Genomic DNA, 23945 nt, shown 5'->3' with positions numbered 1-23945 from the left:
TTGGAATCACTTGAGGGATTTCAAAAATCCTTAGTGCCCAGGCCATACACCCCTAGATCAATTACAGCTGCATTTCTGGGGCTGTCACCCAGGCATCAGGATTTTTCAAAATTACCCCTCCGTTGAGCCGGGGAGAGCAGGTTAACTCTTGCAGGGAGAACTGGGCTTGCAGGGTCCAGCCAGCTGCCAGCAGCTCTGCAGCTTTAAGAACTGGGGCGGGCTGGCTGCCGAGGAGACCACGCTGCTGCATGGGCCACGTGAGCTCAGGCTGTGGGAGCGGATGGAGCTGCCACAGTCAGCGCTTGGGGCTGGCCCCAGCTTGTAGACCGGAGCCCTGCAGAACAACCCCCCATGGCGCGGGCGAGCAGAAGAAAGGGGGCCTTTATGCCCTTTTGAGGGAAGCACACATTCTGCAAGGCCATGGAAACAAAGAGAAGAACTGTTTGTAGCCCTCGTCCAGACGCCCCAAACAAACAGTAAGTCAGAAGGGAACAGAGCAGAGCACAATCCCTCCCTCCGCCCCAGGCAACATCCACCTTGCCCCGCCCCACCTAAGGAGCCCAAGGCAGGGCAAAACCAGTGAGCAAAGCAGAAAATTCCCTGAAATTCTCCACTGAGGCCCAACTATTCCTCTCCTTGAAAAGTCAAGGCTTGGCTCAAGCCAGATAGCACCTGAGGACGGACATAACACATCAGGTATTGGTAGTGTTTCTCCTCTGTTCTCTCTCCTACAAGGCCCTTTCAGTCCTTGTCACTGCCCTTGAGAACTCCCAGGTCACGCGAAGGCGAAGAAAGTGAAACTGAAACTGCCTTTGAGCCACAGGCTTGCTGGGGGTGAGGTGACAAGGCTAATCGAGGTGGCAGTTGGGGAAGGGGTTCTGGGCTGCCGCAGGCACACTGGCCAGAGCTTTGTGGATACCTGCAGGGCCCAAAGGTCCCTCCCTGTTTTGAGGAGTGAATGATGGCTGTGATATAGCGGCCAGGCTGATCACCCCCGCGTTGGCTGGAGGCAGAATTCTGTAAATCCTCACCAAGTCTTTCTCCAGGCCACTGGTTAGCTCATCTCAGCCTCCTCTGGGAGCATCAACACCAACATGGCACAGGGGACTGCAGTGGTGTGCTTTGGACCTGTGTACTCACCCAAGGCTAAAGGCAGAGCCAAGTGACTTTGTGGGGGTCTCTTCTCTAGGATTATCTGTACTTCTCCTCTGTCCTCTTTTACTACGGGAGATCGAGCTAGCTATAACCCACCTTCCTTCATGAGAACCACACTAAATTGCAGAAATTATCCCAGTGCTGGAGGAGGGCAGCAGGTTGAGATTATGTTGGCAGGAAGAATGTTGGCATTGATTGGCACGCAGGGGAGGAGAGCTGCTTTGTGCTTTAAAGGTAACTGAGTATGAGCTAAAAAGAAGGAAAGGAGAGGCTGAAAGTAGGAAGAAGGAAAGCTGGCTTCACTGGAGGGGTAGAGTGAAGCTGAGGAAGCAGGAAGGGGAAGGAGGTGATGGGTGGGAAGGGCAGGGCAGGGTGGAGTTAACTGAAAGAAGGCCAGACTGTGGCTTGTACATAATTATGAGGAAGCACCTTTTTTTTCCCCTTCATTTTGAGACGGAGTCTCGCTGTGTTCTCGCTGTGTCACCCAGGCTGGAGTGCAGTGGTGTGATCTCAGCTCACTGCAACCCCCGTCTCCTGGGTTCAAGCTATTCTCCTGCCTCAGCCTCCCAAGTAGCAAGGACTACAGGCACGTGCCACCAGGTCTGGCTAATTTTTGTAGTTTTAGCAGAGACAGGGTTTTGCCGTGTTGCCAGGCTGAGCTCAAGCCATCCACCTGGCCTGGCCTCCCAAAGTGCTGGGATTATAGGCGTGAGCCACCACACCTGGCCAGGAAGCATCTTAAAAGAGTCAGATGTCACTTCCAGCTGAGGGCTGGATCCCAGGAGGCCAATTGGTGGGCCCCTGACATGTTTTATTTGTAAGCGTGAAGACTCTTGGAAATTTGGGAAATTTCACGCGTTGTGAAAGAATGGGCTCACGTTTCCGCAGGGCGGCTGGTGCTGGAGCTGCTCGTTTGCCAAAGTCCCCACCTCTCCTGCACTATGAGCTTTGCATTCCTTGACCCACCCCAAAACTTCTGTACCTGTGTGGTTCCTGTGGGCAATGCAGATTGCTGCTCCTCCTGGTTTGATAATAATGATTCTCGTCCAAGTGCACAGGTATATGCTCTTTCTATTAATTTCAATTAATATCTCCCTTTTTCAGTGGAGCATGACAGATGCACAAAACTAACCCTCTCCTTGACAGATTTCTCAGCCTTTCCAGGCGATCTGCCAAGTTGCTAGAGGGTATTTGCATTTAAAAAAAGAGTTTATTTTCTTATTTTGGGTTTTAGGATTTTCCAACCTGCCTTAAGGCAATATTTCATTTACGCCACATGTTACAGCTTTCAAAGCATTTCTTAAACAGACTTGAATTTGTTTTATCCTTCCAGAAGCTGCATGAAGTCTGTAATTTGAATCTCCTGGTGCTGTCTTGGAGGAAACAGAATTGTAGAGAAACTAAATGACTGCCCTTGGTCCTTCAGTAATGTTGAGGTTCACATTCAGGCACAGATCTCTGGAAGACCAAGCTGTGTCTTTTTGACTGTGTGGAATTGTAAAAAGTTATGCTTTGAAAAGCATAGTGACTGAAAGTATGATCTCAATCCAGAATACTTCTGTTACCAAAAAGGGGCCCTAAACCAGACCCCGAGAGGGTTCTTGGACCTTGTGCAAGAAGAAACTAGGGGCAAGTTCATAGTAAAGTGGAAGTGAAAGCAAGTTTATTAAGAAAGTAAAGGAATAGGCCGGGCATAGTGGCTCATGCCTGTAATCCCAGCACTTTGGGAGGCCAAGGCAGACAGATCACAAGGTTAGGAGATCAAGACCATCCTGGCCAACATAGTGAAACACCATCTCTACTAAAAATACAAAAATTAGCTGGGTGTGGTGGTATGCGCCTGTAATCCCAGCTACTTGGGAGGCTGAGGCAGGAGAATCGCTTGAACCCGGGAGGCCAAGGTTGCAGTGAGCCGAAATCGCCCCACTGCACTCCAGCCTGGGGACAGAGCGAGACTCTGTCTCAAAAAAAAAAAACACTACTCCATAGGTAGAGGAGTGGCATGGGCTGCTCGACTGAGTATACTTATGGTTATTTATTGATTATATGCTAAACAAGGGATGGATTATTCATGAGTGTTCCAGGAAAGGGGTGGGCAATTCCTGGAACTGAGGGTTTCTCCCCTCTTTACACAATATAGGGTAATTTCCAGACGTTGCCATGGCATTTGTAAACTTTCGTGGTGCTGGTGGGAGTGTCTTTTGCATGATAATACATTATGGTTAGTGTATAATAAGCAGCGAGGACGACCAGAGGTCACTTTCATTGCTATCTTGGTTTTGGCTGGTTTCTTTACCACAAAGTGTTTTATCAGCAGGGTCTTTGTGACCTGTATCTTGTGCCTACCTCCTATCTCATCCTGTGACTAGGAATGTTACATGTGCCTAAGATGGTTGGGATACAGCTTGGTTTTATGCAGTTTAGGAAGACATAGACATTAACCAATACATGTGAGGTACACATTGGTTTGATTGATTCAGTCCAGAATTGAGGTGTTCAGGTCATAAGTAGATTCAAAGATTTCCCAATTGGTAATTAGTTAAATTAGTTAAGCTTTGCCTAAAGTTGATGTTAGCAGGAAGAAATGCTTGGATTTAAGATGAAAGGGGTTGTGGAAGCCAAGGGCCAAGGTTCTTGTTATGTAGATGAAGCTTCCAGGTAGCAGGCTTCAGAGAGAATGGATGGTAAATTCTCCCCCCACCCTTTTTTTTTTTTTTTTAGATGGAGTCTCACTCCATTGCCCAGGCTGGAGTACAGTGGAATGATCTCAGTTCACTGCACCCTCCACCTCCTGGGTTCAAGCGATTCACCTCCTTCAGCTTCCTGAGTAGCTGGGATTACAGGCACCACCCCCACACCACGCCTGGCTAATTTTTGTATTTTTAGATTTTTAGTAGAGACAGGGTTTCACCATGTTGGCCCACGCTGGTCTCGAACTCCTGACCTCAAGTGATCCACCCGCCTCAGCCTCTTGAAGTGCTGGGATTACAGGTAAATCTCTCTTATCAGGCCTTAAAAGGTGCCAGACTCTTCATTACTCTCTTAAGGGTGGGAGGACCTGGAAGGGGAAAGAGCTAGTTAATAGATTCTTTACAGATGCAAAAAGCAGTTTCAAAATATGGTGAAGAAACATATTTGGGGAGGCCAGGCACGGTGTCTAACGCCTGTAATCCCAGCACTTTGGGAGGCCGAGACGGGCAGATCACGAGGTCAGGAGATCAAGACCATCCTGGCTAACACGGTGAAACCCCATCTCTACTAAAAATACAAAAAAAAGTAGCCAGGAGTAGTCGTGGGCGCCTATAGTCCCAGCTACTCGGGAGGCTGAGGCAGGAGAATGGCGTGAACCCAGAAGGCGGAGCTTGCAGTGAGCCAAGATCGCACCACTGCACTCCAGCCTGGGCCACTGAGCGAGACTCCGTCTCAAAAAAAAAAAAGAAAAGAAACATTTGGGGGTAAGATATTTTGATTTCCATCTTTATCTGTCATTTGATAGAGTCACGTTGGAATTTGGTATCTTATGGCTACAAAGAGTCTCTTTTGTCTGTCTTAAGATCTCTGTTTTAATGTTAATGCTGGTCAGTTGTATCTAAACTCCCAAGTGGAGGGGGTATAATGAGGCATGTTTAGCCATTCCCCTCCCATCATGGCCTGGACTAGTTTTTCAGGTTTCTTTGGAATGCTGTTGGCTGAAAGGGGGTCCATTCAATTGGTTGAAGGGCTTAGAATTTTACTTTTGGTTTATACTTTCAAGAAATATTCCTATCAGTGGGGCCACGCACGGTGGCTCATGCCTGTAATCCCAGCACTTTGTGAGGCCAAGGCAGGAGGATTGCTTGAGCTCAGGAGTTCGAAACCAGCCTGGGCAACATAGTGAGACCCTAAAAAGTCTACCTAAAAAGTTAAAAAAAAAATTTTTTTAATTATACTACTACTACTAAAATTATTATTATCTGTGCCTTTGGGACATACTCTGTATTAGTTAGGGTACAGGCTAAATTGTAAAAAAGATCCCAGAGTACATTTGCTCAAAAAGGGTAGATTTTTCCTCTTTCACATAATAGCTAACAGGTAAATGGTCAGTCCGGGACAGGCAAACAACTCTGCCCCACAGGGTCATTCAGGAACCCAGCTTCCTCCATCTTGTTGCTCCCTTTTCTGCATAGTCAAAACTGACTCAACATCACCTTCACCTTCTGTTCCTGCCTGTAGTGGGAAGAGGGGAGGAATTAGAGGGCAAACAGCTCCCTTCTAAATTATATACCTCAGAGTTGTACATTTCCTTTCACTCATATTCCCTGACCCACTCTGTTTCCCTGACCAGACTTCCCAGGCTTTTCTTTCTGGACCTTTGCTACTACTGTGCTCCCATACCTGAAGACTCTTTCTCACTGCAGTGCTCCTCTTTCTAAGTTCCCACCCTACTTTGCTGGACATTTTTTTCCATTTCCTTCAAAGAGACCTCCTGTTCCACTAACTCCCTAAATATCCCCTGGGTCTCTGTGTTCCACCCACGGCCCTTCTTGCCTTCTGCCCTCTCCCTCGGTGTGATGGCTTAATGTTGAGTGTCAACTGGATTGGACTGAAGGATGTAAAGTCTTGTTCCTGTGAGGGTGTTGCCAAAAGGAGATTAACATTTGAGTCAGTGAACTGGGAGAGGCAGACCCGCCCTCAATCTGGGTGGGCACCATCTAATCAGCTGCCAGGTCATCTAGGATAAAAGCAGGCAGAGGAACATGGAAGGGCTAGACTGGCCGAGTCTTTCAGTCTTCATCTTTCTCCCGTGCTGGATGCTTCCTGCCCTCAAACATCTGACTCCAAGTTCTTTAGCTTTGGACTCTTGGACTTAACCAGTGGTTTGCCAGGGGCTCTCGGGGCTTTGGCCTGAGACAGAAGGCTGCATTGTTGGCTTCCCTACTTTTGACGTTTTGGGACTTGGACTGGCTTCCCTGCTCCTCGGCTTGCAGACGGCCTGTTGTGGGAATTCACCTTGTGATGGTGTGAGTCAATACTCCTTAATAAACTCCCCTTCATATGTTAGTCCTGTCCCATCTAGAGAACGCTCACTAATACACTTAGTGTCCTCAGCCACGTAGAAGCTGATGACTCGCAGCTCTCCCTCCTCCAGGCAGGTGTCCTTCCTGACTTCTGGTGCTGAATGTCCACCCTGTCATGGACTTCTGCCTGGGGCTGTCTCACAGGCTCCTCCTACTTAGCATTCTAAAACCAAATTCCTCATGAGTCTCTTCTTGTATTTATTTTCATGAATGTCACAGTTAGCTAGTTGCCCATCCCAGGAAAAAGAAATCTGATAATTATTATTATTATTTTTTTTTTTGAGATGGAGTTTCACTCTTGTCACCCAGGCCGGAGTGCAATGATGCCATCTCAGCGCACTGCAACCTGCAACCTCCACCTCCTGGGTCCAAGCCATTCTCCTGCCTCAGCCTCCTGAGTAGCAGGGATTACAGGCACCCACCACCGTGCCTGGCTAATATTTGTATTTTTAGTAGAGACAGCATTTCACCATGTTGGCCAGGCTGGTCTTGAACTCTGTCCTCAGGTGAGCCACCTGCATCAGCCTCCCAAAGTGCTGGGATTACAGGCATGAACCACCCCGCCCAGCCCTGATAATTATTTGTGATTCCTTTCTTTTGTTGCACCTTTTTCATACATTCAATCAGGTATCAGGTTCTGGTGAGTCTACCTCTTCCAGTTCCTCAAATCAGCCCTTCCTCTCATTCTCTCACTTTGGGGAAAGACTTGATTGCTTCTCAAATAGCTACGACAAAGGGTCTCTGAGGGATGTTCTTCTTCACATTCATCCTCCACCAAGTGCTGCCTGCTCAGGGGATCCTCCCACCCTTAGTGCTCTTGGGCGTCTTAGATGAAGCTCATACTCCTTCACGTTATTCACATGCTCCTTCCCAAGCATCTCTTTGTCTATCTTCCCAGCCCCTCTCCCTCTTTATCCCAGTGTGCCAACCACTCACACTTTCACCTACAGAGACTTCTTCAACCTTTCTCCTAGTGCTGATTTCCAGCTGTCTGTCGAAGCTCATGCAATGCCTCCCAGACCATACCTGCCTGACGCTGTCAACACAGTTTTCCTTGCCTCTTCCTCATTAGCAGCTCCAGTGCTTAAGCACATTGCCCGACACACAGAAAGTGCTCTCTAAATGGCAAAAGAGTGAACTGCATGGCTCTTTCCATGTCCTACTCCACCTCCAATCGTGCCACCTGCTCTGTACCCAAGCTTCTGAGAAGACCCTCCTCTCCTGTGGGGATGTCTGTAACTCTTTCTTCAATAAATAATATTTTTGGCTGGGCGCAGTGGCTCACGCCTGTAATCTCAGCATGTTGGGAGGCCGAGGTGGTTGGATCACCTGAGGTCAGGAGTTCGAGACCAGCCTAGCCAACATGGCGAAACCCCATCTCTACTAAAAATACAAAAATAGCCAGATGTGGTGGCGATTGCACCACTGCACTCCAGCCTGGGTGACAGAGTGAGACTCCATCTCGAAAATAATAATAATAATAATTTCAAGAACAAACTCAACTAATGTCTTTAGTGACGCTTTCTCCTACTTCCCCAGCCAGATTTTCATTATTTATTTATTCATCAAGTATTTTTTAAATGCCTATAGTGTGCCAGGCACTGTTCGGGATACTGGGGATAGAGCGGGGGAAAAAAATGACAAAAACCCCTACCCTTAAGAGCTTCGCAGGATAGCGTGGGGAATTAGAAAGAAGCATCTGTCTCTTCTCTGGTCTTTAAGCACCTCACAGGCACTGGCCATGTCTGCTCATCTGTTTATTCCCATCATCTAACAGAGTGCCCAACACATTTGCTTGATGAATACGTTTTGAGCACTGGGAGATGATCACAGAAGAGCTAAGAAGTGATAACAGTTGTATTTAGTGGAGAACAGTATTCACAACCTGTTGTCTAGATTGCCTTGAAATCAGGCTTTGTATGATAGCTTTCGTTTTTTTTATTTCTTAGAAAAAACTGTTAACCTATTTAGAGTAATTTTATTAAGGAGACTTTTTTTTTTTTGAGACAGGGTCTCGCCCTGTTCCCCATGCTGGAGTGCAGTGGTTCACCAACCACAGCTCACTTCAGCCTTGACCTCCTGGGCTCCCACCTCAGCCTCCTGAGTAGCTGGGAACACACGTACGTGCCACCCTGGCCAGCTAATTTTTTTATTTTTTGTAGAGATGGGGTTCCAGTGTGTTGCACAGGCTGGTCTCAAACTTCTGGGCTCAGTCGATCCTCCCGCCTTGGCCTCCAACAGTGTTGGGATTACAGGCATGAGCCATTGCACCTTTAAAAGAAAAAAAGAAAGATATTTTTTCTTTTAAATTAAAAAGTATGACATCGCATAACACTGTGAGTGTATTTAATGTTACTGAATTGTACACTTTAAAATGATTAAGATGGTCAATGTTATGTGTGTTTTAACTATAATAAGAGAAAAAAGTTCTTTCTTTTTTTTGTTTTTTTTTTGTTTTTGTTTTTTTGAGATGGAGTCTCACTCTGTTGCCCAGGCTGGAGTGCAGTGGCTCGATCTCGGCTCACTGCAACCTCTGCCTCCTGGGTTCAAGCGATTCTCCTGCCTCAGCCTCTCGAGTAGGAGTAGCTGGGAGTATAGGCGCCTGCCCCCACGTCTGGCTAATTTTTGTATTTTTAGTAGAGGCGAAGTTTCACTATATTGGCCAGGCTGCTCTCGAACTCCTGACCTTGTGATCCGCCCGCCTCGGCCTCCCAAAGTACTGGGATTACAGGCGTGAGCCACGGCGCTTGGCTAGTTCTTTCTTAAGGCTGCATTTCATTCAACAAAGAGGCACTCACTATGTACCTGGCACTACTCTGGGTTTGTGGGCTATAAAGACAGATAAGACACAGTCTCTGTCTTTGGAGGACTTAGGCTTAGCAGGAGACAGGCACCTGAGCCACAGAGACAATCAAGAGTTGCTGCCTGTGCTCGGGGAGAACTCTGTTCAGCCCATACCACCTTAGTTACTAGTGACGGCCACGAGACTTGAAGCATCCTGAGTACCTGGATCATCACAGAGGAATCAATCCATTTTTATTTTTTTTATTTTATTTATTTATTTTTTTTGAGACGGAGTCTTGCTCTGTCGCCCAGGCTGGAGTGCAGTGGCACAATCTCGGCTCACTGCAAGCTCCGCGTCCCGGGTTCACGCCATTCTCCTGCCTCAGCCTCTCCGAGTAGCTGGGACTACAGGCGCCTGCCACCACGCCCGGCTAATTTTTTTGTATTTTTTAGTAGAGACGGGGTTTCACCATGGTCTCGATCTCCTGACCTTGTGATCTGCCCGCCTCGGCCTCCCAAAGTGCTGGGATTACAAGCGTGAGCCACCGCGCCCGGCCGGAATCAATCCATTTTTATAGGGCTAACTTGGGTGTTTCCAAAAATGTCAAATAATGAACACACAACAGAACATTTATGAGAGCAGGATTCCAAGGTATCAGTTTGACAGTAAACGGAGGGGCCCAGCCAAGCATATTCCCATGCTGCAAAGCCACTTTATATTAGCGCACATCTTGAAGCAATAAACACTGCCCTGGCAGGCCCTGGCAAATGGCACTTGTGAATATTTAGAAACGGGGCAGCCCTGTTTGGGAAAACTGTCATACTGACGTGCTAGGTTGGGAGAGATGAGGTAGAGACAGTTTAAAAAAAAAAAAAAAAGAATGAACTGTATGCTTTCAGAAACGTTAAACTCTCACTCATGGAGCCTAATGCATCAAGTTTAGGTCCATTGTAACAGCACTTCAGGTTGTTTCTGATTTTTTTTTCAAGACAGGGTCTCACTTTGTCCCTCAGGCTGGAGTGCGGTGGCATAGTCATGGCTCACTGCAACCTCAACCCCCTGGGTTTAGATGATCCTCTGACCTCAGCCTCCCAGGTAGCTGGGACTACAGGTGTGCACCACCACAGCCAGCTAATTTTTTGTAGAGACAGGGTTTCGCCATGTTGCTAGGCTAGTCTTGAACTTCTGGGCTCAAACAGTTTGCCTGCCTTGGCCTGCCAAAGTGCTGGGATTACACGCATGAGCCATGGCACCCAGCCTGTTTTTTCAATTTTTAACAACGCATCATTTGGCTTTAATAGTCAGGCTTTTTTTTTTTTTTTTTTTGAGATGGAGTCTCAGTCTGTCACCCAGGCTGGAGTGCAGTGGTGCAATCTCAGCTTACTGCAACCTCTGCCTCCCGGGTTCAAGCGATTTTCCTACCTCAGCTTCCTGAGTAGCTGGGACTACAGTCGCACGCCATCGTGCCCAGCTAATTTTTGTATTTTTAGTAGAGACGGGGTTTCACCATGTTGGCCAGGATGGTCTCGATCTCCTGACCTTGTGATCCACCCACCTCGGCCTCCCAAAGTGCTGGGATTACAGGCATGAGCCACCACGCCCGGCCAATAGTCAGACTTTTAAAAGCAGCAGAACCAGCCAGCTGGAAGGGAAGCAGCTGCTCCTCACTAATTTGCTGTCAAGGAGCTGAGCAAATGGAAGCACCATCCTCCCTCCTCCTGATGCCTCCTCTTCTCTCTGGGGTTTCCACATTTATTGTATTACTGCATTTGGTCTATGGGGTTGACAGTTCAGCAGGACTTCAGGCTGGAGGTAGGAAACAGGTCCACTGTGGGCATAGCTGCTTGTTAATTCATGGCAGATTAGGCTTTCTGTGAATGGCAAGGCTTTTTTCAACCACGAGTTCTCTGAGGCCTGAAGAAAGTGCTGGTGGAAGGCCGTGTTGCCCAGGCCAAGGAAAGTGTCCTGTTACACAGGGGTTGGTTGTAACTCACTCTGATTCTGTGGTTAATCAGAAGCAAATCGGCCTGTTTCATAGAAGCCTTTGTTGTTTGTTCTGATGAGATTTTTACCTGCTGTACTTGAGACATCAGTAAAAAAGTGAAGTGGAGGTTCCTCTTCAAAGACTTTCCTTCCCATCTAATTAGGAATAAATAGTAACTTCTCTTAGAAGCAAAATTTATTCAAAGACCTGTGCTAACATTCTTAAATATCTGCTATCCGTAATAAAGAAATCAATGTACTTTAATGTTCTTATCTCCCACAACTTAGCCTGAATATTTGCCCTGGCATGCTTATACTGGTCCAAGCAAGCATTAGGTCATAGCCTAATGTTCCTCTTCCTTATTTGAAGGTGTTTTTACCTTTCTCAACATTCCACAAGTTACTTCCTCCTTCCTTTGTTCTCCTCTCCTTTGCCTCTTTTAAAAGGTTCCAAGTTGCCAGCCAATCGGGACAAATACAGAATGTGAGGTCCTGTTCCAGCAAATGGAAACTGGACACAGCAGTAGGGTGGACACGTCAGGTTATAAATGACCCTGTTTCCTTTGTTTGATATACTCATGGGGCAAAACTACTGGCGAGTGTACCCTTTCTGCAGAAAGTTTAAAAATGGCCTTGCTGAGGAAATTAAATTTCTGTTCAAGTACTATTTCTTTACGGCACCGGGGAACAAGCATTTCAAACATGTACTTGCTGCAGAATCTGCCCTCTGGAATGGCTGTGATCCTGTCTCAAATTGATTTGAGCAGAAAAGGGGAAGTGACTGGCAGAAAAGCCCAGAGATAGATCTGTGTTTAGGTAAGGTTGTTTGTCCAGAGATAGAACTGCGTTTAGATAGGGTTGCTTGTAGGGCCAGGGATGACAGCATCAAGCCCTGCCTCTTTTTACTCTTGGGTCTCTGCTGTCTTGTCTATTGGCTTCCTTCTCGAGCCAGCTCTCTCTGTGGGGTGACAAATGACCACTGGCAGCCTATGCTCACATTGTCCCTGTGTCTAGCAATTTCAGAGGTAAGAAATACTTCTTTCCTGACAGCTATATAAAGGGTAAGGCTGGGTGCTGTGGCTCACTCCTGTAATCCCAGCACTTTGGGAGACCAAGGCAGGCGGATCACCTGAGGTCAGGAGTTCAAGATCAGCCTGGCCAACATGGTGAAATCCTGTCTCTACTAAAAATACAAAAATTAGCCGAGCCTGGGCTACTCAGGAGGCTGAGTCAGGAGAATTGCTTGAACCAAGGAGGTGGAGGCTGCAGTGAGCCGAGATCTTGCCACTGCACTCTAGCCTGGGTGACAGAGCAGGACGCAGTCTCAAAAAAACAAAACAAAACAAAACAAATTCAAAGGATAACTCTGGTTGGCTAGCTGGGGTCATGTGACCATCCTCAACCCAAACATTGTGCTAAGGAGGATGGGCTATTTTGATTGTCACCTAGGTCTGAGATAGTGACTGACAGCCCCACTGGGTACTGGGGGACACTTTCCCAATTTGCTGGGCACGTAATGGTTTCTTAGGGCTGCCACAACGAATCCCAACTTACTTGGTGGCTAAAAACAACAGAAATCTCTCATCTCACAGCTCTAGGGGATAGGAGTTCTATGTCAATGTATTAGGGGGACTATATTCCCTCTGATGCCTCTAGGGAATAATCCTTCCTTGCCTCTTGCAGCTTCTGTGGCCCCAGGAAATCCTTGGAGTTCTTGGCCTGTAGCTGCGTCACTCCAATCTCTGCCTCCATCTTCACAGGATGGCCCCTTCTGTGTTTCTCCTGTCATGTCTGTGCCTTCTTTTCTTATAATTACATGTGTTTGGGTGTGCTCAGAGCAGGGGGCCCGAAGAATGCCTCCTCTGTTTACAACACACCCAATAGGAATCTGGGGTCATTGTGACAAGGGACACAGAGCTTGTGACCTCCCTGCAAACAAATGCCCTACACATTAAAAAAAAAAAAAAAAAAAGTGTCAGACCAGGTGCGGTGGCTCAGGCCTGTAATCCCAGCACTTTGGGAGGCCAAGGTGAGAGAACTGCTTGAGCCCAGGAGTTTGAGACAAGCCTGGGCAATATAGCAAGACCCCATCTCCACCACACACAAAAAAATGTGTTACTGGTTTTAGGGTCCACTGAATTAATCCATAATAATCTCATCTCAAGATCTTTGACTTCATTGCATCTGCAAAGACCCATTTTCCAAATAAAGTCATATTCACAGGTATGGGGGGAGGGTTAGGACTTGGATTTATCTCTTTGGGGGCCATAATTCCACCCCCTTTAGGGCAGAAATAAATAGATAGCCACTGCACTCCACCCCTTGACTGCCTGGCATCCACCCATGGCCTTTTCCACATAAGCAATTCCAGAAATGCACCACCCCAGTATGGTATAGGCTGCCCACATCCAAGCAAAGCTGGCCGATGTACATTCTTCTCAGTCAGGCCTTGATGCTACTCTTTTTTTTTTTTTTTTGAGATAGAATTTCCCTCTGTCACCCAGGCTGAAGTGCAGTGGCACAAGTATGGCTCACTACAGCCTCAACCTCCCAATCTCAAGCCGTCATCCCACCTCAGCCTCCCAAGTAGCTAGAACCACAGGCATGTGCCGCCATGCCTGGCTAATTTTTAAATATTTTGTAGAGACAGGATCTTGCTGTGTTGCCCAGGCTGGTCTTGAACTCCTGGCCTCAAGCAATCCTGCCTCAGCTTTCCAAAGTGCTGGGATTACAGGCGTAAGCCACCATGCCAGGACCTTAGTCCATTTTCTGATAGCTCTGTGAGCTGCCAACTGGAGCTAGAAACTCAAGTCAAGTCATGCTGTAGAATCTGGACCTTGTCCTCGCTACACCTGCCCCCTCTATACCCTGTTCTCCCTGAGTCTTCCTTCAGACTGCAGCCTTCTGGCCTCCGCCCCAACACACTGGGCCTGGGCCAGAGGGATGAGGCCGGGCTGTCTGGCCCTTGCCTTCAGGCTGTTTGCGGTTTGGCCAGGCAGGAAACGCAGGGCAGGAGCGGCTGGCAGGGAGCCAGGGGAAACTGCTTCTTCCGGTTTCTGTCCCCTCTCACACTGTGTCTTCCTTCTCCTAGCCTTTACCTGTGCTCCTAGCCTGGGGCAGGGAATCTGACTTTTGCAATCCTGAAGTATGATTTTCTGGTTCTCAGCTCAGTTGAATTACTTGCCCCAGGCGGAAAGAGAAACTCATGGCTTTCTTTTCTCCTTCCCTGCTTTCAGAAAGGTCAATTGGGACGAAAGTGCATCTTTTTCTCACAGAGCTTACTGAAGGCTGAAGAAGGGGCAGCACACCCCAGGCACCTGGCTTTTTTTTTTTTTTTTAACAAGTCCTACCAATTTCCAGCCTCATTGAGCATGTGGTCTGACTCACTGGGCTCAACAGGAGAGGCTTTGGCTACCTTGCATCACTTGACAGATGTTGCTCACCCCTGAGTAAGGAAGGGGGACCCCATCTTACACCCACCTCAACACAGCAAATTCCAGATATTGGGGTCTGTCATTTGCAAAACCCTGATCCTGGTACAGAATTCTGAGTTACTTAGGACACTTGATTGCAATTGATGTTAAGAAAGATCCAGGCCCAGCACAATGGCTCACACCTATAATCCCAGCACTTTGGGAGGCTGAGGCAGGTGGACTGCTTGAGCCGAGGAGTTCAAGACCAGCCTGGGCAACATGGAGAAACCCCATCTCTACCAAAAAAACAAACAAACAAACAAACAAAAAACAGCAAAAATATTAGCCAGGCATGGGGATAGTGGCATGTGCCTGTAGTCTTAGCTACTGGAGAGGCTGAAGTGGGAGGATCACTCGAGCACAGGCATGGAGGTCACAATGAGCCATGATCACACCACTGCACTCCCACCTGTGTGACAGAGCGAGACTCTATCTGAAACCAAAAAAATAAAAGAAAACAAAAAATGAAAGATCCAGAAAGGGGATTGTATTAGCCTATATAACTGGGAAGCAGGAAAGGCTGGATCCAGATACCTAAATGACAGGATAAGGACTTTGTCTATTTCTCACCCCCTTTGCCCCCTGTGACTCTCCAGCCCTTCTTTCTGCTTGCCTTTCTACTGGTTTTAATGGGTTTTCAGGCTGATTTTCATGGAGCTCTAGGCTCACAATGCATTTATGTCTAGCAATCGTCTTAGATTCTGAGTTGTTCCAACAGAAGACACAGGGAGGACTCTGACTGGACTCAGTTGGGACCTCTGCTCACCCCCTGTATTAAGTAACCACCAAGGCCAGATGAGCGGAAATACTCTGGTTAGTTGGCCTAAGTCACATGGCACTATTGATGGGACAGGTAAGGCCACATGATTGGCAGCCCTTCTGGATTGGGGGAAAGACAGTATCTGAAAGAAAAAAAAATGCTAGAGAGACAAAATCAAATGTTAAGGGGCTGGGCTCTCAGCACGTTCTTGGTTTGCATTCTCCAGTGGGTCAGAAGCCTGACAATCCACCTAGACTCTGCCTTGAGCCTCAGGGGACCCAGTTCTATTCCTGCATCCTTAGCCATCATCTACACACTTTTTATCTTTTCTTAAGTTTTTAAAAATTGTGAAATCTATATACATATAAGCCATATGTTCAACTTAAAGAATAGTAAACAACTGTGTCCCTACGATCCAAGTTAAGAAATAGATCAGAGTCAGTTTCTTTTTTTTTTTTTTTTTTTTTTTTTTTTGAGACGGAGTCTTGCTCTGTCGCCCAGGCTGGAGTGCAGTGGCGCGATCTCGGCTCACTGCAAGCTCCGCCTCCCGGGTTCACGCCATTCTCCTGCCTCAGCCTCTCCGAGTAGCTGGGACTACAGGCGCCCGCCACCACGCCCGGCTAATTTTTTTTTTTTGTATTTTTAGTAGAGACGGGGTTTCACCGTGGTCTCGATCTCCTGACCTCATGATCCGCCCGCCTCGGCCTCCCAAAGTGCTGGGATTACAAGCGTGAGCCACCGTGCCCGGCCCAGAGTCAGTTTCTTAGAAGCTTCTATATGTGCTTCTCCCCAGTCGTGTGCTCTCCTGTCTCTACCCTAGGGAAATTACAGATTTCATGCTTTTCTTTATAGTTTTCCTTTACACACATACCCTTAAGCCTCTAAGTACTATATGGTTTGGTTTTGCAAAGCCCTGAAGCCTATTTTAATGCTGTATATAAGAATATGCTAGCCACGTATGGTGACTGACACCTGTAATCCCAGGACTTTGAGAGGCTGTGGCAGGAGAGTTGCTGAAGCCTAGGAATTCAAGGCCAGCCTGGGCAATACAGGGAGACCCCTTCACTACAAAATAAAAAATTAAAAAAAAATATGCTATATTTCTGTGACTTTTATTCAACATGATTTTTTTTTTTTTTTTTTTTTTTTTTTTTTTTCTGAGACGAAATTTCACTCTTGTTGCCCAGGCTGGAGTGCAATGGTGCGATCTCAGCTCACCGCAACCTCTGCCTCCCAGGTTCAAGCGATTCTCCTGCCTCAGCCTCCCTAGTAGCTGAGATTACAGGCATGTGCCACCACGTCCAGCTAATTTTGTATTTTTAGTAGAGACGGGGGTTTCTCCATATTGGTCAGGCTGGTCTCGAACTCCTGACCTCAGGTGATCCACCTGCCTTGGCCTCCCAAAGTGCTGGGATTACAGGCATGAGCCACTGCGCCCGGCCTCAACATGATGTTTTTGAGCTTCGTTTGTGTTGATGCAGGTAGCTGTAGTTTATTTTTCACCACTGTATAGTATTACATTGTATGATTTTCCCACATTGCATGTACTCTTTAGAGTGTATAACTAAGAATGGAATTGCTAGGTTTAAAGGTGTTTCCACTGTATGGGATATTGCGAATTTTTTTCCTCAAAGTGGTGTATAACAATCAACCCTTGCACTAAAAGTCAGTAATAGTGTTTCGGTTGACCTCATTCTTGTCGATTTTAATTTTTGTCAACCCCACGAGTGTGGCCTGTATGTCTCATTATAGTTATAATTTGCATGTATTTAATTACTCTTGAAGTGAAGAATCTTTTCTTTTTTCTTTTTTTTTTTTTTTTAGACAAGAGTCTTGCTCTGTTGGGAGGCTGGAGTGCAGTGGTGTGATCTCAGCAAGCTGCAACCTCCGCCTCCTGGGTTCAAGCCATTCTCCTGCCTCAGCCTCCCGAGTAGCTGGGACTACAGGCATAAGCCACCATGCCCAGCTAATTTTTGTATTTTTAGTAGAGATGGGGTTTCACCATGTGGGCCAGGATGGTCTCGATCTCTTGACCTTGTGATTCACCCTCCTTGGCCTCTCAAAGTGCTGGGATTATAGGTGTGGGCCACCGCGCCTGGCCAAGAATCTTTTCTTATTTATTTTTATTTGAGACAGGGTCTCATTCTGTCACCCAGGCTGGAGTACAGTCGTGCAGTCACAGCTCACGCAGCCTCAAACTCCTGGCCTCAAGCCATCTCACCACCTCAGCCTCCCAAGTAGCTGGGACCACAGATGTGCACCACCACACCCAGCTAACAGTGCATAATCTTTTCATAGTTATAAACCAACTTTTTTTTCTGTACTGTAAATGCCTGTTTATATCTTTCCCCCCATTTTTTTAATGAATGGGTGGTCTTTTTCTTATTGATTAATAAGAGTTCTTTATATGTTCTGGATGGTAATTATTCCATATCAGTTTTATGTTTTTTTCTTTTTGTGACAGGGTCTCGCTTTGTTGCTCAGGCTGGAGTGCAGGGGCAAGAACATGACTTACTGCAGCCTCAACCTCCCCGGCTCAAGCAAGCCTCCTGCCTCACCCTCCCAAGTAGCTGGGATTACAGCCACGTACCACCATGCCCGGCCAAGTTTGGTATTTTTAGTAGAGACGAGGTTTTACCATGTTGGCCAGGCTGGTCTGGAACTCCTGGCCTCAAGTGATCTTCCTGTCTTGGCCTTCCAAAATGCTAGGATTATAGACACAATATCATGCCTGTCTCAGTGTTATATGCTCATATATCTACTTGCAGTTTGGGAATGCTTTTGCATTTTATTTATGGTGACTTTTGGACGGAAGTTCTTAATTTTGATGTCAAATTTATCTTCTCTAGGAAACCTTTCCCAACTTGAGATATTCTCTCTTTTTTTTTTGTCTTTTTATGGGCAATTTTATTCCATTTACATTCATTGTCATTACTGATATAGTTGGTTATAAGCCTAACATCTTTTTTTTTTCTTATACTTCAAGTTGTAGGGTATATGTGCACAACATGCAGGTTTGTTACATATGTATACATGTGCCGTGTTGGTGTGCTGCACCCATTAACTCGTCATTTACATTAGGTATATCTCCTATGCTATCCCTTCCCCCTTCCTTCACCCCACCACAGGCCCCGGGTGTGTGATGCTCCCCTTCCTGTGTCCACCAACGTGAGATATTCTTTCCTATTATAAAAGTTTCTAATTTCATCCTTCGTATTTCGTACTTAATATTTAAGTATTTGATCTACCTGGATTTGATTTTTGTTACTAATAATTAGCTTACAATTTTACTTTATTTATTTTCAGACGGAGTTTCGCTCTTGTTGCCCAGGCTAGAGTGCAATGGCACGATCTCAGCTCACTGCAACCTCTGCCTGAGGTTCAAGTAATTCTCTTGCATCAGCCTCCCAAGTAGCTGGGATTACAAGGGTGTGCCACCACACCCAGCTAATTTTGTACTTTTAGTAGAGACAGGGTTTCTCCATGTTGGTTAGGCTGATCTTGAACTCCTGACCTCAGGTGATCTGCCCACCTTGGCCTCCCAAACTGTTGGGATTACAGGTGTGTGCCACCGCACCTGGCCCCAATTTTACTTTTGTACTCACTTGTCTGCAATTCCCTCTCTGTCAGAAATCAAGTTTCTAGACATGGCTATGGGTTTTATTTTGTCTTGTTTTCCCTGAGCTCTCAAATTTCCTGTGTTAAACTTCATTTTTTTCCAAAATTCATTGTAGACCAATATTTATTACTATGGGCAGGGTGTGGTACCTCACTCCTATAATTCCAGCACATTGGAAGGTGAAGGTGGGAGGATCACTTGAGCCTAGGAATTCAAGACCAGGCAGGGCAACATAGTGAGATCCCATCTCTACAAAAAAAATAAAACAATTAGCTTAGCATGGTGGTGCATGCCTGTAGTCTAAGCTACTTGGGAGACCCATAACTTTTTCTTTTTTTTTTTCTTGAGACGGAGTCTTGCTCTGTTACCCAGGCTGGAGTGCAGTGGCGTGATCTCAGCTCACCGCAATCTCCACCTCCTGAGTTCAAGCGATTCTCCTGCCTCAGCCTCTCGAGTAGCTGGGATTACAGGCACCCACCACTACGCCTGGCTAATTTTTGTATTTTAGTAGAAATGGGGTTTTGCCATGTTGGCCAGGGTGGTCTCAAACTCCTGACCTCAGGTGATCCGCCGGCCTCAGCCTCCCAGAGTGCCGGGATTACAGGCGTGAGCCACTGTGCCCAGCCAGAACTTTTTCATCTTCCCAAACTGCAACTCCACAGTCATCCCTCCCTTCCCCCAGCTCCTGGCAACTACCATTTTACTTTCCATCTTTATAGATTTGACCATTCCAGGTCCCTCATATCACTGGAATCTTATAATATTAGTCCTTTTGTGTCTAGTTTCTTTTACTTATAATGTCTTTCATGTCTCCAAGGTACATCCATGTTATGGCATATATCAGAATTTCATTCTTTTTTGGCTGGGTGCAGTAGCTCACGCCTGTAATCCCAGCACTTTGGAAGGCTGAGGTGGGCAGATCACCTGAGGTCAGGAATTTGAGACCAGCCTGGCCAACATGGCGAAACCCCCGCCTCTACTGAAAATACAAAAATTAGCCGGGCGTGGTGGCAGGCATCTGTAATCCCAGCTACTTGGGGGTCTGAGGCAAGAGAATTGCTTGAACCCGGGAGGTGGAGGTTGCAGTGAGCCGAGATCTTGCCTCTGCACTCCCGCGTGGGCGACAACAGCAACACTCCATCTCAACAACAACAACAACAAAGAATTTCATTCTTTTTAAAGGCCGAATAATATTCCATTGTCTGTATATACCAAATTTGTTTATCTATTCATCCATCCATCAGTGGACATTTGCTTCCACCTTTTGGCTATTGTGGATAATACTGCTATGGACATTCGTATACAAATATCTGCTCGAATCTCTGCTTCCCATTCTTTTGGGTATATACCAGAAGTGGAATTACTGGATTACATGGTAGTTCAATGTTTAATTTTTAAAAATTATATATATTGTTTCTAGAGATGGGAGTCTTACTGTGTTTCCTAGGATAGTCTTATACTCCTGGCCTCAAGCCATTCTCCCGTCTCAGCCTCCCAAAGTGCTGGGATTACAGGCATGAGCCACCACCTGTAGCCCAATGTTAATTTTTTTGAGGAACGGCCGTACTGTTTTCACAGAGGGCTACACCGTTTTACCATCACACCAGCAATGTACAAGGGTTCCAATTACTCCATGTCCTCACCGATACTTCTTTTCTAATTTTGCTTTTGTCTTTGATAATAGCCATCCTAATATGTGTCAAGTGGTATCTCACTGTGGTTTTGATTTGCAGTTCTGTAATGAGGTTGAGCATCTTTTCATGTGCTCAGTGGCCATTTGTATAGCTTCTTTGGAGAAAAGGCCATTCAAGTCCTTTGCCCATTTAATTGGACTATTCATTTGTTTTTTGGGTTGAGTTGTGGGAGCTCTTTTACTCCATCTTAATTACCATAGTTTTCTATGTCTTAATATCTGGTAGAGGACAAGCCTCCAACCCCTGTCTGTTGCTCTTGTTTAAAAGCGATGTGTTATTTTTTGGCCCTTGATCCTTCCCTGTAAGTTTTGGAATCAGCGTGTTCAGTTCCTTTTTAAAAGCCTGTTAGGATTTTGATTGGAATTGCCTAGAATATACAATTTAGGGAGAACAGATATATTTACAACATTGCGTCTTTCTGTCGTGAACATGCTGTCTCTCCATTTATTAGTTCTTCTTTAATGTCTTTAAGTAAAGTTTTACCATATTTTCCATATACGATTTCACATATTTGGTTAGATTTATTCCTGGGTAATTGATATTTATTCATGCTATTATAGATGGTATCATTCAAAATTACATTTCTTTTTTTTTCTGGGATAGAGTCTCCATCTGTCACCCAGGTTGGAGTGCCGTGGCACCCTCTCAGCTCACTGCAACCTCGGCTTCCCGGGTTCAAGCTATTCTCCTGCCTCAGCCTCCCTAGTAGCTGGGACTACAGGCATGTGCCATCACGTTCGGCTAATTTTTGTATTTTTAGTAGAGACAGGGTTTCGCAATGTTGCCCAGGCTGCTCTCAAGCCCCTGACCTCAGATGATCCACCCGCCTTGGCCACCCAAAGTGCTGGGATTACAGGCATGAGCCACCGTGCCCGGCCTCACAATTACATTTCTAACTGTTACTGGTGTATAGAAGTGCAGTTGACTTTTACATATTGATTTTATATACAGAAACCTTCCTGAACTCACTAATTTTAATAATTTATTTGTAGATAATGTTGGGTTTTCCATGCAATCATAATATCTGCAAGTTTTTTCTTCCTTCCCAAGCCTTTACACATTTTTTTCTTTTTCTTTTTCTTTTTGTGACAGGATCTCACTCTGTAGCCCAGGCTGGAGTGCATTGGTGTGATCTCTGCTCATTGCAACCTCCCTCTCCCAGGCTCAAGCAGTCCTCCCACTAGCCTCCCGAAGTAGCTGGGACTACAGCTGCCCACCGCCATGCCCAGCTAATTTTTTAATTTTTTTAGAGACAGGGTTTCTCTGTATTTCCTAGGCTGGTCTTGAGAACTCCTGAGATCAAGCAATCCTCCTGCCTCAGCCTCCCAAAGTGCTGGGATTACAGGCATGAGTCACTGTACCCTGCTGCCTTACACATTTTTATTTGCTTCCTTATTCTTGTTCTACTACACAGGCTGGTATAATCTGATGATATTGGGAGTTCTTAGGCCTTGTACCTGATCTTCACGGGGATGCTTTCAACATTCACCATTAAGTATGGTATAGGCAGGCCAGGCACGGTGGCTCATGCCTGTAATCCCAGAACTTTGGGAGGCCAAAGCGGGCGGATCACCTGAGGTCAGGAGTTTGAGGCCAGCCTGGCCAATATGGTGAAACCCCGTCTCTACTAAAAATACAAAAATTAGCCAGGCATGGTGGTGCATGCCTATAATCCCAGCTACTCGGGAGGCTGAGGCAGGAGAATCACTTGAACCTGGGAGGCGGAGGTTGTGGCGAGCCGAGATCGTGCCACTGCACTCCAGCCTGGGCAACAAGAGCAAAACTCCCCCTCATTTAAAAAAAAAAAACAAGTATGGTATAGGCTTTTGTTGTTTTTGTTTTTAACCTTGCTAGATGTTCTTTATCAACTTCTAGTTCAAATTAGTTGAGTTTTTATTATTGACAGATATTAAATGCTACTAATATTTTTTTCTACATTTTTTGAGATAGTATCTTTTTGCCTTTAATATGGTAATATGATGAATTACGTGAATCACTTTTCTAATAGTAAACCAATCTTGGATTGTTGGGGTAATTCCAACTTGGCTAGGATACATTAGCATTTTTTTTTTTTTTTTGAGTTGGAGTCTGGCTGTGTCGCCCAGGCTGGAGTGCAGTGCTGCAATCTCGGCTCACTGCAAGATCCGCCTCCCGGGTTCACACCATTCTCTTGCCTCAGCCTCCCCGAGTAGCTGGGACTACAGGCGCCCGCCACTACGCCCGGCTAATTTTTGTATTTTTAGTAGAGATGGGGTTTCACTATGTTAGCCAGGATGGTCTCGATCTACTGACCTCGTGGTCCGCCCGCCTCGGCCTCCCAAAGTGCTGGGATTACAGGCTTGAGCCACCGCGCCCGGCCACATTAGCATTTTTTATACTACAGGGGCAAAAGGAAAGGTGTGATACCTTTCCTTCCCATCAAAGCCAATACTCCTAAAACAAAAGACAAGTTAACAAGAGAAAAGCATAACAGATTTTCTTAATGAAAGTTTTCTGTGACACGAGAGCCTTTAGAAATTCAGACCCAGGCCAGGCGCTATGGCTCACACCTGTAACCCCAGCACTTTGGGAGGCCAAGGCAGGCGGATCACTTGAGGTCAGGAGTTCAAGACCAGCCTGGCCAACATGGTGAAAACCGCTTGTCTACTAAAAATACAAAAATTAACCAGGCATGGTGGTAGGAGCCTGTAATCCCAGCTACTCAGGAGGCTGAGGCAGGAGAATTGCTTGAATCTGGGAGGAAGCGGTTGTAGTGAGCCGAGATGCGCCACTGCCCTACAGCCTGGGCGACAGAACAAGACTCTGTCTCAAAAAAAAAAAAAAAAAAAAAAAAAAGGGCATGGTGGCTCATGCCTGTAATCCCAGCACTTTGGAAGGCTGAGGCAGGTGGATTACCTGAAGTCAGGAGTTTGAGACCAGCCTGGCCAAGAAGGAGAAGCTCCGTCTCTACTAAAAATACAAAATTAGCCAGGCATGGTGGTGCATGCCTGTAATCTCAGCTACTGGGGAGGCTGAGGCAGGAGAATTGCTTGAACCTGGGAGATGGAGGTTGCGGTGAGCTGATATTGTGCCATTACACTCTAGCCTAGGCAACAAAAGCGAAACTTTGTCTCAAAAAAAAAAAAAATGCAGACCCCCAAGCCTCAGGGAAAACTCTACTTTTATGCTTAGGTTCGCTGAGAAATGGCCAGCTGTGTAGAAATAAGGTTGGACAAAAGAGAGTGATCTAATGCTCATAGACTGATGGGAGGAGAAGGCCCAGCAGAACGTGTCTGTTCAGATTTTTTTTTTTTTCCATAGAGACATGGTCTCACTGTATTGTCCAGGCTGGTCTCCAACTCCTGGCCTAAAGGGGTCCTCCCACCTCAGGTTCCCAAATTGCTAGGATTACAGGCATAAGCTACCATGCCCAGCCCTGT

At 46.3% G+C, this 23945-nt stretch overlaps 1 protein-coding gene and 1 non-coding gene across 19 annotated transcripts in view; both read left to right on the top strand.

Moving 5' to 3' along the window:
* Positions 1-23945, top strand: part of DGLUCY (D-glutamate cyclase) — a 158313-nt gene that overhangs the window by 48019 nt on the left and 86349 nt on the right. For 4 of the 18 annotated variants that reach the window (XM_063644022.1, XM_055288429.2, XM_063644023.1 and 1 more), the window contains exon 1: positions 264-476. The exons of 4 other annotated variants lie outside the window; for them this stretch is intronic. The gene's annotated coding sequence lies outside the window, so the exon portion shown is untranslated. Of the gene's footprint in view, positions 1-130; positions 697-4046; positions 4147-23945 lie in introns of those variants that run through there. 10 more of the 18 variants (XM_063644024.1, XM_063644021.1, XM_063644016.1 and 7 more) reach the window with 8 other exon arrangements.
* LOC129489051 (small nucleolar RNA SNORA11) lies at positions 12804-12932 on the top strand. The gene has a single exon (XR_008659872.1). It is a non-coding gene; the product is annotated as a small nucleolar RNA SNORA11 (small nucleolar RNA).

This window comes from Symphalangus syndactylus, chromosome 8 (assembly GCF_028878055.3).
Source record: "Symphalangus syndactylus isolate Jambi chromosome 8, NHGRI_mSymSyn1-v2.1_pri, whole genome shotgun sequence".
Classification (NCBI taxonomy): domain Eukaryota; kingdom Metazoa; phylum Chordata; class Mammalia; order Primates; family Hylobatidae; genus Symphalangus; species Symphalangus syndactylus.
This window is presented reverse-complemented; position numbering and strand designations above follow the sequence as displayed.